Genomic DNA, 17525 nt, shown 5'->3' with positions numbered 1-17525 from the left:
AAATAAAAAAATGATATTACCGAAACTTTAAAAATTACTCATATCACGAAAAATAATAAAAAGGAGAAAAGTGCTCGTATACATAAAAAAATTAGTTCGATATCCATAGTACGAGTAATTATGATGAAATAACTAACCCGAAGGAAATAATACAAATAAAAGGCATACCACTATTAGCTGTTAGCTACGCTGTAATTTCTTCACCATAAATGACGCGTAACAAAGAGCCAACCCCGCGCATACCCAATTTCTTACGATTTATAAGTTTCTGTTTAATTTAGTTTGTTTTTTGGTTAGTTTTCAATTTTAAAAAAAAGATATTTTTAAAGATAAAATATATATATTTGCTATGCCGAAACGTTAATTAAATAAAACTCCCTAGATAGAAAAAATATCGCCAAGTAAGCTGCTGAAATTATTAAAATCACGTTTCGTTGTTATTTAATATGTTATAGGCATGAAAAAATTAACTTTAAATGTAATTAAAGCATTTTCGAGAGATTTGTGCTTTATTTCAAACGAGTCGTGTTTTATTAAATATTTTTACAATTTTCGCTTAATTATTGTTTTTTTTTAGTATTAGCGTGCTCCCTCTAACATTCGTATTTACATATCTATCTTCCAAACCATCTTACACAAAGCTCTCGGTGGCAGAAATATAGAAGTCATTGAACGCAAAATAATTGGATCTATTCTACAGGGTTTTCCAATAAGAGTTGTTATTTTGATATTCAATCGTAAAAGATCAATGGTTTCGTTACTTGTGTGGCACGTAGCGCCGTTTTGTTGAAAGTAAACGTTGTCCAGATCAATACCGTCCAATTCCGGCCATAAAAAATCATTACTCATCTTTCGATAGCGATCTAATCACCGTAACTGTTGCTCCAGCCTCATTTTCGAAAAATTAATGTCCAATGACTCCGCCGGACCATAAACCGCACAAACAGTCACACGTTGAGGATAGAGAGGCTTTTCAACAATAACTCTTGGGTTTTCCGAGCCTCAGAAGCGACAATTTTTCTTTTTGACGAAGCCACCGAGGTGGAAATGGGCCTCATCACTCAAGATGATTTGCATTTGATTCACTCAAGTGAATTTTAATAATTTCAATGCGTTTTTGAAGCGTGTGTCGTTCCATTTTTATTAATGGCGTAGTTTTTACTTGTCAAATGTCAAAAAATGACAGCTTCAAAAGTAACATCTACCGAAATAGCGGCCTATTCAAAATAACACCTCTTATTGGAAAACCCTGTACAATAAGTTTCTAGCAGAAATAAAATTAACAATGGGCTCAAGATTAACCATGAAAAGTTGTAATTAAATGCTCAAACAGACCACAGAAATTCACCTAATGTGTGCCCTAGCAAAAGAAACCCAAAACTGATAAAAAGTAAAATGACTATACGGACAGATAGCAGACTTTTATTTGTCAAAGAGGCCAAATCCTAGAAGATATTGTGACGGTGTGATAAATATATTCTAAATATTGATTATACAATTTATTGAAAATCTCTTAAAATTATTCGTATTCCCGTTGTAAACGGGATTGTAGGCCATTGCCGAATGAATACCTATCAGGTATCCTAAAACACTTTAAGTAAAATACTAATGTTTAGTCACCGCGGTGTCCGAAAACGTGTTCATAAAAGTGCTAACATTTTGCATTTCAATATATTATTAAGACCAACGCAGGTGGATGAACACGTGTACTTGTACTTAATATTATCACGAATTTACCAACACTTTATCAGAAAGCGACTTACAGTCCAGTTTTTAACAGGATGATTAATAATTTGAAGAGTTTTTCAATAAATCAGCATTACTCAGTTTTCTCCGTGCAGTAATCACTGTTAAAATTATAACCTACCTACGATAAATCACCTTATTTATAGTAAGAGTACGGTGTGATAACATTCGGTCCGTAAATCCTACTAAATTGTTTATATTAACTTTTTTTATCTAGTACCTGAGTATCGAGTCACAAGCACTTCACACCAAACGTAGCGTGCTGTCACGAACGTTTACAAATAGTCAGCATAATTTCCGGATTGCAACAAAAAATGTTTTAATTATTTGTTTGCACGGTTTTGAAAATCGTAATTTATAAACTATTTAATTTTATTGGTTCACAGGAAAGGGATATTCAAAAGCTCCATAACTCATGATGGAAATTAATGATGCCCGAGATCACTTTTCAAGATTATAATTCATGCTAGGCGTCTTGTGTGTTCTATGTCGATGCATCCTGATAATAAATTGCATAACGTCGATAAATTGTCTGCAGTGTAGAACAAAGCGGAACGGTTTTGCGATAGAAAATGAAAACTTTTCAGTATCCATTCAGTACCTACCTAATTTCCTAGAAATGGGTAGTAATAAAGAGTGAGTGCTACGTTGTATTCCGTAATTTTGTTGTGCAAATTAACAGTAAAAAATGGTAATGAATTAGCGCAGACTCTCAAAATCTGTCGAATTAAGAGAACAAGCATTTTATAGATTGAAAAAATGATTCAAGGAGATAACCGCACAAGAGGTCTCAACTGCTTCCAAATGCCGGTGGAACCATAGCATCCTCAATGGTATATTTTCACAAACTATGAATACAGTCAAAAATCTGTGGAAGATTTCAAGTTTATTTTTCTGATTATGATTATAGCACTAAATATATTGTTATTTTCATTATTGATTTATAAAACGGTCTAAAACCGCACGTTTAGAAACAGTTCCAACTGGCTACAGCGTCGTTGTGACATATAAAACGCCAAGGTCTGGTACAGTGCGCCTTACTGTCGAATTTGGCAGCCATCTCTGGTCCGGAGCCCCTAAATACCTGAAAAAAAACCCTTGACTCTGTGCAAAAACGGGCGGTCCGTTTGATAGATTCCCCAATCTTAACAAACGGACTGCAATCTTTAGAGCACAGGCGTCAGGTAGGTATGCTGTCCTTGTTCTATCGGTATTACAATGGAAGATGCTCTGAGGAACTAGCGTCATTGATCCCTTCGGCACCGGTGCGTAGTCGGGATACACGCCAAACGCGCGCCCAACATTTGTACACGGTTGACATTTGTCGCATGAGAACGGGTCGCTTCTACGATTTGTTCTTAAGTTCAACAGCTCGGCTGTGGAACGAACTGCCGGCCTCTGTGTTTCCTCCCTCCTACAACATGGGACTCTTCAAGACCCATGTTCACTCCTTTCTCTCCACGGCTGTCACCAAGGACGCCCAAATTCAAAAATAAGAACGAACATGTCGTTTTGGCGGCAAACCGAAAATGGCACATTTTAATTTGTTGTAGAAAATATATTCGTCAACGTAAAAATAGAACAAAAATACATTTAGAATCGTATTTTTTTTCGAGAATAAAAAAAACCGTGAAAATAACCGATTGTAGTATGATTGCGTGGCTGAAGGAAATGAGGACGATGAAAATTAGGAAATACCTGGATAAAGCCATTTCGATTTTGAATTATTTGTGGTCTTTCACCAGGGGCGATACGGAAATTATCTACCACACTTGTAGAGTGTATAATCGTTGTTGATATGGTTTAGTATTTTTTAAGTTGTTTTTGATACTTTTATCTCGTTAATCTGTTCTTGTTTTCTGTTTTTTTACGTGTTGTGGTTTTCTGTGTTATTTCGTTAATAATTTGTGAGTAGCGCCAACATTCTATAAATTCATGGTTCCCCCCCCCCCCATCCATGCCCGATATTTAACACAACTACAGGTATTTGCAATTACTCGTCGCACCTGTGCGGGAAGGCCCCAACTAAATAGCCCTTAAATTTAATGGGTGCCAAACAAAAGGCTCTAACGGCGTCAAAATAACTGGATGGCGCAGCAAACAATAGTCGCAGGGGGCAGGTGACGGAGATACGGGGTGGCTGGCGAAAGGTTAACTGGAGCTGGGGGCTGGAGGCTCTAGCGCACATGGGTGTTTATACTGTTTACGGCCCTCAGGCCAGGATTTGCACTGATAATTTATGTTTTATGAAAATGGAAACCTTATCGAATTTACAAGCAGCCGAACTCACACATAATTGATAACACACCCTTACCTTATTGTGATTCATTTTTGGGTTACTTTGCCGTGTTGCGTGTATCCATCAATATACGATTGTATATCATATACCTAATAAAGAGGGGTAACAGAATGGGCAGTATTAACCTTGCCTAGATTATTAACTTTTAGTAATCTTGCATTGAAGTTTCAAATAATCTATAGTTTAAATTTTCGTATCATAAAATGTAAATATGTAAAAATAAAAACATAATTTACATAAGATAGCTCGATACATTGGATTTTCAAAGGGTATCTATATAATTGACGAAATAGTGTAATCATTAGCAGTGGCGGTTTACTTTAAAATGCGTTTGTGCAGTGAACACTAATTAAATTGAGAAAATAAGGCAAACTTCATTATAATAATATTAATACATTATAAACGGCTAGCCATCAAAATTCGGCCTTTACAATACAAGTGACTGAAAAATACGGTCGGTGAAATTCAATAGCTTACGATACAACAAGACTATATATACATATACCTAGATGGCAGCGTTAGTAAAATGTTTGATGCCACGCGAGTGTCATCGAGATTGGTCGAACCCTACGCCCGCGCCCACAGCTGGACTTCGCAACTAAATGCAATAAAATGTTATTTTACTTTATTTGTACTTGTTTCTGCATTTCTGCAAGCGTTTTTTTTTAAATCTACTAGTAAAACAGACCTTAAGATAGTATGCTTTTATTTTCGTATTCAAAATTCAACCCTTTTTAGATAAAACATTACATTATTTAGTTGCGAAAGTGTGTCGTATCTCTCTAACTATAAAATATTGTGTTGCACTTTCCCTAGTTTGGTTTCTGTTTTCAACTGGAAGGCAGATGCATTTATTGATTTCTCGCAGTTGTTCTCGTTAGATATAGATATATTGAATAATGGTGAAATATAGTGTTGTTAGAAAGTTTGTAAGAAAGGGGCTTGAAATTAAATTTGAGGCAACTCCGTAGAATATGAATTATCAAATAGGTATATAAATGTATCAGCTTCCCTTGAATTTCGAATAACAGGATGATTAAAACTTTTTTTTATTTTAACCTATATATATCGGTATTTACTCGTAATTAGTTGAAGAAAATCTCAGTATCAATCTGGAGATAGTCCCATTCAAAACAGAAAGATCACATCACGCATTCATATTCATATTCAAATTTCGCGAATGGGAACGCCTTATTGGCTTCGGACTCTTGCAATCAAGTAATTTAATCGTTTCAACGCTACCTACAAAACCCTTTCAAACAGGGTTGGACAAGTAGAAAAAAAATATAGTCCCGCGTGAAATTTTGTTCGATAAACTTAAATTTCCTTTGAATGTAGGTGTCATTTTCAAAATTGTAACTTATTGTGGGACAGAAAATTATTTTAATTGCGATTTTCAAAAAAGATTTGTCGGGAAATCAGACTATATCTTGACTAATTTTTCAAGGTTCTGCGATAAAATTCAACTCTAACCATTAATTCGTGGTGGAATCCAAATTTAATATGAATTTTTATGTAATTAAAGATAATAAATAAATAAATAGATAATTTACATAATGCCGTTTTTGTAAAAAAATCACCACAAGGTGTTTTTAATTAAATTTAAACACCACTATAACTTTATTTCACTTATTTATTAATTACCTGACCGGTTTCACTTTATGACAGAAAACAGTTATAAAGGCGTTAATCAGAGTTCAGTAATAAGGTGTTTTAATCGATAAAAAATAATATTTAAAGCACGTACGAATATGTTTAACGTTGCACGAAAAACCAAGCCACTGTCATTCACGACAATAATGTGTGCAAATAATTTATATATGCGATAATAATTAGTACAAACGGTAACAGTACAGAAGCCGTAAATTTGAGTTTATGTTCCAAGTGATTAGGAGAAACACATTTATCAAAAAGGACGACGTTCATTTTCCACGACGTGGAAATACAGAGCGAAAACAAGTTCAACACTTTACTAAATAACTGACCCATGTCCAAATAATGAATGTATCTTTTTATGCTCTCAAATAGTAGTTACTCGTAGCACGTTTGTAATTAAAAGTTTACGGTTCGGTTCATTATTTTTTTATCTAGTGAGTTGTCATTACTTACACAGATATTGGAAAATATAGTTATTCTATTATTATCAAATTAAGTTTAAATTCAACAGAGACACGATGATTGCAAATATCACAAATTGTAATAATTAATAATTGTGACGTTTTTGTTAATTCTTATTATAATATGTGCCCAGCATAATTTTGTTTTATCATTATTTGTATTTTTATTTGGTTTAATGGGATGTATTTTTTAATAAAAGCGATAAACAATAGCGTATTATCCAAGATTGATATTTTCAGTTGCGAATTTACCAAATACAAGAGGTCCATAAAATAATATTTCTCTGATGGTTTGTGAATAATGTTTATGTCTCTATTGTTTATATCTGTATTATGATTTATATCTACAACCTCTCTCCATGGCTATAAATGTAGTGTTTTGTAAACTTTTTGTTTTATATAATCTTTTGTTTTGCATAAATTTTTTAATTCATATTCGTTTTTCACAAATTTAAATAACTTATTCCATTTTATGCTGAATCAGTAGAGAAATCCATAATTGGTTTTATTTTACTATATAATACTTGGGTACAAACTGATTAAATGTAAACTGTTGATTTCCCGAAAATGAATAAATAAAAAAATAATACCAATTATAAGGTAAAAGAGTAATTCATAATGTTTTTCTTGCTCCTTCTCTCTAATTATTTCTGTGTTGAGGCGGACTAGATTTTATTCAACGCCTCAGGCTAATTTGTTGGCTTTTGGGAACAACTCATTTTATGATCTCATAGAAATCGTTGTGCCGTTTACGCCCTTACTGTCATTGTAAGAAATATAAACTAAACGGTGTTATAAAAACAAAAAACACCACGCTTTATATTCAAATCTAGAAATTAACCGCAAAATAATTACGTACACTTTTATGAAACCAAAGGTTCCGACAACAATTTGAGAAAAATTTAAGAAACTTTGTGATTTATTTATCAATTATTTTTAAATGAAACGAAAAAAATGAGATGACAATAATGTTTGTAATACATTATTGTGTAATAAAACGTTCATCAGTAATTTTATTTTGGTTTATACGAAAAAACGTAAAGTAAGCAATATTTTTAACTTTTTTAAGTTTTCGTTATTTTAATATTTCTAAAATTATATGTTTATTTCTAATAAAAAAATCAGAAAGCCTTTAAACTTCGGATACGATCAAAAATATTCAATTTATTTGGACAATTATTGCAAATCCGATATATTTCGACCTTCTGACACAATGTCAGAGGTCTAAGGGGTTGAATGCTATTTGCTTCAGCCCTTACGACATGTTTTTCTTCAAAGTGCTATATAATTCCTTTTAAGATAGGTTTCGATTTGTTTTTCGAAAAAAACAGTTACATACGTTTTTAATTGCCGGTGAAAGAGAATTATAAAGAGCTTAGTGGAGAGGTATTCATAGTTCCTTTGTTCAACGCAGTTTTAAAATTGGATATATTCACAATATAATTCTGGTAAGCTGCAAAATTATATGTAAACTTTTATTTGCTGTAACATTGCTGTATTAGCAAAATCTGTTGTTCCAATAAAAACATTGCATTTATATTGAGCACTTGAAAACATGACGATCAAGTGAATCAAATAGGATATGTATTTGAGCGTATACCTATAATCTAAACATGTTTAGAAAATAAGTCGGTAATTTTCTCTTCTTTGTGGTAGGTACTCATCGACTAATTTCATTATATAATCTCTTTAGAAGTATTTAACCGATAATCCGCAAATATCAATCAGAATAACTCAAGATCTCTCTCGCTTCAAACCGCGGTCCACCCGATTTGATAATATGCAGTTCTGCGAATAAAGACGGAACTTCGCTCCCGACCCGCCATTTCTCGAAGTTGATTGCGGACCCAGCCGCTTCGGTTCCACAACTCGAGACAGAGTGATGGCAGTTTTAATCGAATCGTTCCACAGATTGAATGCGAGCTTCCAGATTTCCACAAGTTCATATTAACTTCACAATGTTAACGGGGTTAAGGGTGTTGGTGTTCCGCATTAAACTAGGAATAATTTAATACGGAATAATACCTCATTATTCATTATTACTCATTACACAAAAATAAAAGCGCTGATAAAGAATTCATCAAAATCTTCAAGAGAAAATCTTTGTTTAAAGCAGTAAAAACTTTAATATAATGGGATTTGGCGTTATGAATTTTTAACAGTTTTTACTGGTTATAATTTCAAGGACAACGCAATTTCCAGCTCGCAACATATTGCGAAACTTGAACAGCCTTGTAAAACTTTAATAAACATTAAATTAAAAGGTCAAAAAATTACATAGTTTGATGAATAATGTTTTAAAAAAATAAAATGAAAAAAATAAAAAGGTGAATCGAAAAATAAAAATAAATAATCAAAAACCGATTCGTAGAAGACTTTTTACAAAATACCTATGATACAGAATATTAATAAATAAAAATCTAATGTTGGGAAAAGTCAGTTCCTGGCGACTAAAATTTATTAAAGTTTTTAGACTTTTTTCTAAACTTGGTTTTGAGGCGAGTGTTTTCAGAAAAAAAAAAGTAAAAATCGTAAATATTTGATTTCGACGAGACGCCAAGTGGTGGGAGTTGAGAAATGCCTTTTTTATAAATTGACATACTATTTTAACGCCTTCGTAATGTAGCGTTTGACGTTGAGTAAATGGTTTCCAAAATCGATAACCACCGAAGCTCAGAACTAATATATTGATACGGATTTGTCATATGGATTACCAGCATTTATATGAAAAAAGCTTTTGTTGGTAGATGCTAAATATCAAGATCGTGCTCTTATGCCTGACGGTTGTTCATAATTTGATCAAAACCTAAAACGGACCGAGATCGGCATTTAGCGGGAACGTTCAATTATAAAAAAAATGGGTGTGTCAAGCCTACGCAAGACAGAAGTGAAACTTCTAGTATTCTTCTCTCTCTCTCTTTTCATTTCATTCTCTCTTTTTTTCTGTCTATTGACATATTTATAAGTAGCATGTGATAAAAAAAATTAAAAGTTATAAAAAAAGAAAAAAAAAATTAGTTAAAGCGGGGATCGAACCTCGGTTCTTCACGACCACAGTCGTGCGCTCTGCCTGTAGACAGCGAAGATGAGTTAGGAGAGTGAGTTAAACTAGGTATATAATATTAGCTAGGCTCCTATAGCGAAATGATCCCGTTTTTTCGTCACGGTCATGAGTCGGTTTTACTCCGGTCCTCGAAATTGCATGACGCGCGTAAAGAAGTTTCACTTCAAAAAATTCCTGCAAAGTTATGGATGTAATTACGATCTTTTTCAAGCGCGTATGTAATGATTATTGAAGTGAAACTTCTTTACCCGCGTCATGCAATTTCGAGGACCGGAGTAAAACGAACTCATGACCGAAACGAAAATGCGGGACCGATTAAAGTTCATTTGATCTAGTCAAAGTTTTGAAGTAAAATATAAATGCTTCTTAGCTCATCTCGACAACTGGCGTTGGTGGTGTAATGGTCAGCGTAGTTGCTTTCCAAGCAGTTGATCCGAGTTCGATTCTCGGCCATCGCACATTATTTTTTTGTTTTTAACGCCTTTTTTTTTTTCAATGGTTGACCATAATATCAATCCACTAAGTAATATTTTAGGCCTGTAGCATACTTGAAAAGTTAAAGAATGATATAAAATTTTTTATGATGTTAACGATAAAAAAATAAAAAAAAACATAAAATTACCATAAAAAATGGGCCAACGGCACGCGGTGTTCCCAAGCGGTCACCCATCCAAGTACTGACCGCGCCCAATGTTGCTTAACTTCGGTGATCGGACGAGAACCGGTGTGTTCAACATGGTATGGTCGTTGGCAAACGCTAAACAATATTAATTTCTATTCTACCTGCCAATAAATATATGAAAATTAGTATAAAAAAGCCCTAATAATACTGAAAACATTAGCAAGGTGTGTGCGACGTTGATAAAAATAATCATTACATACGCGCTTGAAAAAGATCGTAATTACATCCATAACTTTGCAGGAATTTTTTTTTTCAATGGTTGACCATAATATCAATCCACTAAGTAATATTTTAGGCCTGTAGCATACTTGAAAAGTTAAAGAATTTTATGATATTATTAATGATAGTAACGATAAAAAAATAAAAAAAAACATGAAATTACCATAAAAAATGGGCCAACGGCACGCGGTGTTCCCAAGCGGTCACCCATCCAAGTACTGACCGCGCCCAATGTTGCTTAACTTCGGTGATCGGACGAGAACCGGTGTGTTCAACATGGTATGGTCGTTGGCAAACGCTAAACAATATTAATTTCTACTCTACCTGCCAATAAATATATGAAAATTAGTATAAAAAAGCCCTAATAATACTGAAAACATTAGCAAGGTGTATGCGACGTTGATAAAAATAATCATTACATACGCGCTTGAAAAAGATCGTAATTACATCCATAACTTTGCAGGAATTTTTTGAAGTGAAACTTCTTTACGCGCGTCATGCAATTTCGAGGACCGGAGTAAAACCGACTCATGACCGTGACGAAAAAACGGGATCATTTCGCTATAGGAGCCTAGCTAATATTATATACCTAGTTTAACTCACTCTCCTAACTCATCTTCGCTGTCTACAGGCAGAGCGCACGACTGTGGTCGTGAAGAACCGAGGTTCGATCCCCGCTTTAACTAATTTTTTTTTTCTTTTTTTATAACTTTTAATTTTTTTTATCACATGCTACTTATAAATATGTCAATAGACAGAAAAAAAGAGAGAATGAAATGAAAAGAGAGAGAGAGAAGAATACTAGAAGTTTCACTTCTGTCTTGCGTAGGCTTGACACACCCATTTTTTTTTTATCAACGTCGCATACACCTTGCTAATGTTTTCAGTATTATTAGGGCTTTTTTATACTAATTTTCATATATTTATTGGCAGGTAGAGTAGAAATTAATATTGTTTAGCGTTTGCCAACGACCATACCATGTTGAACACACCGGTTCTCGTCCGATCACCGAAGTTAAGCAACATTGGGCGCGGTCAGTACTTGGATGGGTGACCGCTTGGGAACACCGCGTGCCGTTGGCCCATTTTTTATGGTAATTTCATGTTTTTTTTATTTTTTTATCGTTACTATCATTAATAATATCATAAAATTCTTTAACTTTTCAAGTATGCTACAGGCCTAAAATATTACTTAGTGGATTGATATTATGGTCAACCATTGAAAAAAAAAATTCCTGCAAAGTTATGGATGTAATTACGATCTTTTTCAAGCGCGTATGTAATGATTATTTTTATCAACGTCGCACACACCTTGCTAATGTTTTCAGTATTATTAGGGCTTTTTTATACTAATTTTCATATATTTATTGGCAGGTAGAATAGAAATTAATATTGTTTAGCGTTTGCCAACGACCATACCATGTTGAACACACCGGTTCTCGTCCGATCACCGAAGTTAAGCAACATTGGGCGCGGTCAGTACTTGGATGGGTGACCGCTTGGGAACACCGCGTGCCGTTGGCCCATTTTTTATGGTAATTTTATGTTTTTTTTTATTTTTTTATCGTTAACATCATAAAAAATTTTATATCATTCTTTAACTTTTCAAGTATGCTACAGGCCTAAAATATTACTTAGTGGATTGATATTATGGTCAACCATTGAAAAAAAAAAAGGCGTTAAAAACAAAAAAATAATGTGCGATGGCCGAGAATCGAACTCGGATCAACTGCTTGGAAAGCAACTACGCTGACCATTACACCACCAACGCCAGTTGTCGAGATGAGCTAAGAAGCATTTATATTTTACTTCAAAACTTTGACTAGATCAAATGAACTTTAATCGGTCCCGCATTTTCGTTTCGGTCATGAGTTCGTTTTACTCCGGTCCTCGAAATTGCATGACGCGGGTAAAGAAGTTTCACTTCAAAAAAAAAACAAAATAGATTTGGATGTTAATCGAGACTGGGAGATTGAAATATCCCAACCTAAGTCAGATAGACTAAAATGATTTCATAAGCATTTTGCAGCCACGGTACAAAATGAATTGAAATTCCGAGCCAAGCAATAATATTAGCAGTAGACATGAAAAGCGGATAGTTTCGAGACTATAAGGTCTATATTTCTTTATGTTTACAAGTTATAATCGCCCTTATGGGTTGTAATCGTTCTGAGGTAACGCACAAAGAATTTTTTCTTGAATCGAACCAACCGCCCCGAAGTTCGCACATGTTGATTAAATTTACGAAAATCGCGTCCTGGTCAGTTTCTCTATAAAATTATCAAAGCAGTTATTCTCCTGTAACGCAAATAAATAATGAAAACAAAAATTTCAGATCATATTTTTTTTTACCTAAATGGACACCGCTCAGAAAAAAGACCGCTGGAATATCAAAAAGACCAAAAAAAAATTAAAAATAAGGTTTTTTCTGTTCATCAAAATGAATATAGAATATACAAATAAAACCATTAAGTGCGTATCGTTAAAAAAAGTTGTCCTATAAAGGGTTAATGTGTATCTTGGCTATGCACCTGAGTCAAGGAATCAATAAAGAAGGGATCAAATGTAATCATTTCAAGATATAAAATACACAACACAGTTTGTTAGTTTGTTAGTATACCCCTTACTCCCTACCTACGAAAATGGCTTCACGGAACACCTGTCGAAGGTAATTTCATCGACATAAATACTAACACACTTCGATTTCCATCAAATAAGGTAATACGAAGTTGGCTACTTTAGTAAAGAAGTTGTTCGTGTTGCATAATAAAGATACATTACCGGATAAGCTGAATTTATTTTGCAATAAGTTCCCCATTCTTCCACGAGTTGAGCGATTTAGTACGATAAGGTTTAAAGCAATGAAATAGAATACACAATATTATGTTGTGAAACTACCGATATTTTAATTGAGCCCACTTTGCTATTTTATAGCGGCATATTCTACGTATATCTAGAGATACAGAAAGTTTTTAGCATTTGCAAGCAAATTTTATTTAGTCCTGTTTAGGTGATCGATATAGCTCGATGAGTAGGACTGATTAGCAGCCGTATAGAATGAGATTGAATAAATTCACAACGAATTTTGAATACTGTAAAAGCCGTCTTTGAAAATAATATAACAACACCGTAATAATGACCGTGAAAACTCTGAAATTACTCAAATGAATACACATATTTTACTTCTCACGACTCGGATCGGCTATCTTTCCTATCTGAGTCTTAAGGAGTCAGTCGCGTTTTTTCAGGATTTCGTTGCTGGAAAGCCGTTTAAATTCCGCAGATACTATTTCTTACTAGAAATGAATTGAAATTCCAAGCCAAGCAATTTACAATAATATTAGAAGTAGACATAAAAAGCTTAAAGTTTCTTCATTCGACTTCGTCGAGACATATATTTAGTAGTTGCATTATTTTAAAATCTGATAGTTATTTAATTATAATGGTTGTTAGATTAAAATTAATAGTAAAATACAAAACTCACATAGGTTTGTCTGCCCAAAAATAGCCATCTCCGTTAAAGATGGCCCTTAATTACTTGCAAGAATTCAATTGAGAGTGCCCATCAGACAAACCAGACAAAATCACACATTAAACATCCCCCAATGCAACACTAACTAAAAACAAAACATACATTCATTCACCGCGCCTCATATAATTTTAACACTCCATTCAAAGAATTTTATTTACTTAACTCAGTACCTCACAACTTTAAACCTGATCAATAAATAACATTCACACATATTATTACTATATTAGATATCATCCCCCCCCCCTCCCCACAGCATTCCATCGCCATATTATATTTATTTACAATTACTTACAAATTATATTATAAACTTTTGGTATTATAAATATATTTTTTAAATACATTAAGTTACCACGGATATTTGCCGCCAGGACAACAAAAATGATACCATGAAAACAGATCATACATAGAGCTAAAAATTGGTTAGCTAGCCAAATCTAGAAATGATTGCTTTAAGCGCAAAAGTATTTTTTTTAAGAAAGAATCATTTCCGGGTTACGAATAACCTGACAATATTTGAAAATCTCCTACTACCACCAGAGTAAGCGGAAAATGTTGCTTGTGTTGTGATGGAAGACTTAGCCAGCCGAGGAATTGAACACACTACGCTTTTGTGGGAACCAACGAATATAATTTTTGAGTTCTTTCTTATATGAATTCAACGAAATTAACAATTTTATTTCAATTCCACCCTAGCGAAAGGGGAGAAAAAGTAAGAAAATTTTTATTTTATTCGAAACATATTTAATGGGATTCATAACGATAAAACCGATTCGTATTAAGGCGATGCCATACGTAGTAATGCAAAATCATGTGTTATTGGTTTGAAAATTTGGTCGTCTAGAAATGTTTCAGATGCTTAAATTAAATACTGCGAGTAGAATAACATAACTTAGTAGAATAGAATAACTTTGAAATAATCGAGTATTTTTTAGATAAATTTTTTTATAAGCCCAGAAAAAATAATGTATAAGGCCTATGAAAACAGCTTTAAAGTTCAAAATCTCCTACTTACGAACCCACTTTCGGTTATGATTTTATTGTATAATGTGGTAAATTAAGATATTTATAAATGATCGAAAAAAATATATTTATGCCTGAACATCCACAAATTAAAATAAAAGTCACTTTTTGGCCATGTTTTTTTCATGCATAAATCAAAACACGCGGATGGTGTTAGGCGGGAATTTAAACCTTATCGCCATCTACGTAAGGGTTTTTATTGATAGCGGCTCAATTTAAAATATTACACAACGTAGTGCATCGTCTTAAAGGTTAATCGAAAATAGTGATTTCACTGATAGCTTTGTCAAGAAAAACGGCTGTATGACCTTTTCATAAAAAACTTAATTTTGGATTTGAAGGCAAAATATTCAACCAAACTGAATAATTAAAAAATGGTTAAGGAAATATTTAGTACAGATGTAAGCAATTTTATTTATTTGTGTTTTAAATTATGAAATACAGGAATTAAAGAATTATATTGTTTAAGATTTCAGTGGCAACTTTTACAATTATATAAAAAATATATTTTTACCCTTCCTGTTATGTGAATATAATCAAATATAGTAGAGAAAATAAAACGATTTTTAAAATAATAATCATTAACTCACAAATAATCGCCAAAGTCGCCACTAAAATCATGAAAAAACTAATTATTTAATGGCTTATATTATTTTAATTTAAAATAAAATAAATTAGATGGTTTTCCAATAAGAGGTGTTATTTTGATATTCAATCGTAAAAAATCAATGGTTTCGTTGATTCTGTGGCACGTAGCGCCGTCTTGTTGAAATTAAACGTTGTCCAGATCAATACCATCCGATTCCGGCCACAAAAAATCATTAATCAACTCTCGATAGCGCAATCCATTCACCGTAACTGTTGCTACAGCCTCATTTTCTAAAAAGTAAGGTCCAATGACTCCGCCGGACCATAAACCGCACCAAACAGTCACACGTTGAAGATAAAGAGGCTTTTCAACAATAACTCTTGGGTTTTCCGAGCCCCAGATGCGACAATTTTGCTTGTTGACGAAGCCACCGAGGAGGAAATGGGCCTCATTATTCAAGATGATTTGCATTTGATTCACTCAAGTGAATTTTAACAATTTCAATGCGTTGTTGAAGCGTGAATCGTTCCATTTTTTTAATGGCGTAGTTTCTACATGTCAAATGTCAAAAAATGACAGCTTCAAAAGTAACATCTACCGAAATAGCGGGCTATTTAAAATAACACCTCTTAGGGGAAAACCCTGTAGTTCATTCCCGTACTAAATATTGGTATAAATTTTTAATTAAAAAATAATATTTATTTTTAAATATAAGTATTCAGTTCAGTTGGGTATTTTGATCAAAAATTAAGTTTTGCACATAGACATATGAATATTAGTAGACCTGCCCTAAGTGATTAAAAGCGTATTATCCCCACTCCCCATACCGGTTCCATTGAGCCGGCTGGGCTCGCATATGGCCTCAAGTGAAATTTGAAAACGTGACGTCATCATTCTTGTGCGAACTATAGTCGAGGCATCATCGGTTCATTTTACGAAATAACACGGCAAAATGTTGACTTGTGATATGAAAACTTGTAAAAATAGATGTGAAAAAGAGAATAAACCCAATTGTCGTATTACATTCCATAAGTAAGCATTATTTTACTTTATTTTAAGCTTATTCACACCGTATTATATGGATCAGTTTTAGAAACATATACTATCACATCACAATATAGCGATTCTCAAGTGTGCTCATCGTTGTTTACTGGGGTAAGTAAATTATGAGACATTTGTAAAAGTGTCTTAACTAAATACTTTTGCCGAATTTGGACTTCGCAAATTAGTTCATAACGTGGCGAGTAATTTGCGCTCCCATGTAGAAATGTCTATTCATTCAAAAGCAGATTTTACTTTTAAGAACTAAATGGTGATATTATAATGCGAGATGCCTATTTACTGTCAGATTGATTTATTGACGAATCACAGTCAGCCTTACTCCCTTCGTTCTTCAACAGTTGATTTTACCCCTCGCCATTATCTTCTCGTCTATTAATTCCTATGTCTGTGGTTTTGCATGAAAACGGCTGCAGTTCTTAAGAAACAAATGGTGCAATGTCAGATTTCCAGTTGTTCTAGCATTTATGCACGACAACTATCGATTCGACATAATATCACTTTTGGTACCTCCTGTACCAACCTTCATTTCTTATATCGATGATTTAACGATATTCGCTGCTAGTTTTATGCGCCGAGCATGGCGCGAATTCCTTAGCAGAAGCACGGCACAAAGCGAGGGAGAAATTCGATTGCAGAACCTTTCAGCACGGAGTTTCAGGGCGTAAAATAGTCGTTGCCAGGAATTATGATTCCTGCTTCGGGAAGAATGAATCTGTTTTATTGAAACTTTGTTTTACTGCACACTACTTTGTTTTCGCAACTAACTTACTACTCAATTTAGTGTCCTTATAAAATACTAACAGAATATTATTTTCAAATTTAAGATAGTTTACTCTACAGGCGATCGGTTCAGAGAGGTAAAATAAAAAGTACCATTATTCAAAATCGAAACATTGCTTGAAATGGCTTTAGCTATATTTCGTTGCCAGATCTGAATAGCAAAGTACTTTCCAATCTTCCTCTCTCCAGTCACCTTCCTTTCCTACTCCCTGTAACCTCACTATATCCCAATAATTGAGGATACTATAGTTCGACAGGCTCGGAAGATTTGAGCTAAATAGGCCATGGTCTATGTTAGTTTTTTCAAACACATTTTTTATTGAGTTTAATCAGTGTTTTTTTTTGATGATATAAATGTATGTACATACTTTTTTTATTTTGTTAACATTATTGTACAAATTATTGTTTTCTATAC

At 33.5% G+C, this 17525-nt stretch overlaps 1 protein-coding gene and 4 non-coding genes across 5 annotated transcripts in view; 2 read left to right on the top strand and 3 right to left on the bottom strand.

Moving 5' to 3' along the window:
* Positions 1–17525, bottom strand: part of LOC149419281 (putative RNA-binding protein 46) — a 234177-nt gene that overhangs the window by 75382 nt on the left and 141270 nt on the right. The window lies entirely within an intron of this gene.
* Positions 9860–9978, bottom strand: LOC149419288 (5S ribosomal RNA). The gene has a single exon (XR_016302963.1). It is a non-coding gene; the product is annotated as a 5S ribosomal RNA (ribosomal RNA).
* Positions 10302–10420, bottom strand: LOC149419287 (5S ribosomal RNA). The gene has a single exon (XR_016302962.1). It is a non-coding gene; the product is annotated as a 5S ribosomal RNA (ribosomal RNA).
* Positions 11092–11210, top strand: LOC149419286 (5S ribosomal RNA). Its single transcript, XR_016302961.1, has one exon. It is a non-coding gene; the product is annotated as a 5S ribosomal RNA (ribosomal RNA).
* Positions 11533–11651, top strand: LOC149419285 (5S ribosomal RNA). Its single transcript, XR_016302959.1, has one exon. It is a non-coding gene; the product is annotated as a 5S ribosomal RNA (ribosomal RNA).

The sequence above is a fragment of the Hesperophylax consimilis genome, chromosome 12 (genome assembly GCF_061612785.1).
Source record: "Hesperophylax consimilis isolate HC1 chromosome 12, BYU_Hcon_1.0, whole genome shotgun sequence".
In the NCBI taxonomy this organism is placed as follows: domain Eukaryota; kingdom Metazoa; phylum Arthropoda; class Insecta; order Trichoptera; family Limnephilidae; genus Hesperophylax; species Hesperophylax consimilis.
Note: the sequence above shows the minus strand (reverse complement) of the source record. Positions and strands in the feature narration are given on the sequence as shown.